This window comes from Penaeus chinensis, chromosome 4, assembly GCF_019202785.1.
Source record: "Penaeus chinensis breed Huanghai No. 1 chromosome 4, ASM1920278v2, whole genome shotgun sequence".
Classification (NCBI taxonomy): domain Eukaryota; kingdom Metazoa; phylum Arthropoda; class Malacostraca; order Decapoda; family Penaeidae; genus Penaeus; species Penaeus chinensis.
This window is the reverse complement of record NC_061822.1, coordinates 30,788,270-30,790,779: the sequence shown is the minus strand read 5'-3', so window position 1 is coordinate 30,790,779 and position 2,510 is coordinate 30,788,270.

The following is a 2,510-nucleotide window of genomic DNA, read 5'->3' as shown; positions in this document are numbered from 1 at the left end:
TACATTATATATTTATATATATATATATATGTGTGTGTGTGTGTGTGTGTGTGTGTGTGTGTGTGTTATATATATATATATATATATATATATATATATATATATATATATATATATATATATATATGTATGTATATGTATATACATATAAATGTATATATGTGTGTATATGTATATATATATATATATATATATATATATATATATATATATATGTATATATATATATATATATACATATATATATATATATATATATATATATATATATATACATGTATATACATATATATACATATATATCTTCATTAATTCATATTTATATGGACATATAGATATATATGTAAATATCTATGTGTGTGTATATATACATATATACATATATATATATATATATATATATATATATATATGTGTGTGTGTGTGTGTGTGTATGTGTGTGTGTGTGTGTGTGTGTGTGTATGTGTGTGTGTGTGTGTGTGTGTGTGTGTGTGTTTATGCATATATATATATATATATATATATATATATATATATATATATATATATATATATATATATACATTTATATATATATATACATATATATACATATATATATACATATATATATTGATTTATATATATATGGACGTAGAGATATATGTATATATAAACATACATATATATACAGATAGATAAATACATAGATAGATAGCTAATTAGAGAGATACATACATGCAATTAAGCAAATAAAAAAAAACAGCCAGCAAAATCCCTCCAGCGCGGTCAGTTAGCCGGTGTAGCAGTACAAGTGTGGACTTAGAGAATTTAGTGAAGCAACCGAAGGGAGAATCACATTAACCGGCGCGGCGTTCTGGTGGAGCGTCGCGCATTTGGGCTTAAAGATGATTTCTCACTCTGCGCAGCGATAGCAATCAATAGATTATACTTTTTTCTTTTCTTTTTTCTTTTTTCTTCTTTTTTTTTGGGGGGGGGGTAAGGGGGTTGAGGGGAGGGTGATGGGTGGGGGAGAGTGCGAAAGAAGAAAGCACGTTTCAGGCCAAAGATTTTTTTTTCCTCGTATAGTAGGGATGGTAGGGAAGGGTGGGGGGAAATGGTTAGTTTGTTTCTGTTAATAAGGTTGCAGTTAAAGGTGGGTGATATTGTCGAAGACCCGGATACGTGAATTTGGTTAGGATTCGGGTCTAAATTGGCTTGGTTGAGCGGGACTTCTGAAGCAGTTGCTAAATTTGCTACGTTAGATTTTGAATCAAACACATATACGCGAATATACGCACATGCATATGCTCACACACACACACACACACACATATATATATATATTTATATATATATATATATATATATATATATATATATATATATATATATATATATATATATGCACGCACTTATGCTCGTACTCACGAATATTCGTACGTACGTACGCATGACCACATAAACAAACACAGGAATACACATTTTTTCTCTATGTATCTATTTGTCTATCTGTCTATTCTTTTACATATATACATAGAATTGGGTTAAAGATAGATGATATCTATCTATCTATCTATCTATCTATCTAACAGTCAATCAATTAATCAATCAATCAATCAGTCAATCAATCAATATATGTATATATATATATATATATATATATATATATATATATATATATATACCTCTCTACCTACATACATACCTCCTTCCCCTCCTCCCTCTCTTCTTTTCACCCTTCTTGCTTTCCTTTCCCTCCTTCATTCTATTCTCTCCCTTTTTCTCTCCTTCCTTCTCCCCCTTTCCTCTCCCTCCCTCTACCCATCACTTTAAAAAAAATCGAATTAGAATAATCTATTTAATCCGCCCTGAACTACAGCAAAGATCATAAGGTTGAATCTACTTTTTAGATTTTTTTTTTTTTTTCGAATCCCACCCAAAAAAAAAGAAAAAAAAATCCTCGTATAGTTGGGCCAAAAACAGCAACAGTATTAGAAGGATTAATGGATTACCGTGGGAGGAAGCGGACATTAAATCCCCCTAGAGGCTGTGGGCTTAATTGAAATTCCATCTACACTGCATCATAGCCAAAAAAAAAAAAAAAAAAAAAAAAAAAAAAGGCCAGAATCCCAAATCATGATTGATAATGTTCACACAACAGAACACAGTCACGTTTACAAGGAAAAAATACTTTCAAATACTTGAAATGGAATATAAACTTGTATGATTACATGAGTAAAGCTTTTGTTTTTATCATGAACTACCCGTATATTTCACATTTATTCTTGGTAAAATGAGATTTCCATTCCATATCAAACTTCAATGCAATTTAATACCATTATTATTAATACGAAAAGTAATGACGAAATTCAAATATTTCTAATAATAGAAAGCACAAATGATCATACAGACATTAATATTTGATAAGGATTATTCCATTCCGATTCTTTGAGGTGGATAGATAGAAGCGGGGGAAAGGGAAAGGAGAGAATGGAGGAAAGAATTACGGAGAGAGTAGGGTGAAGGGA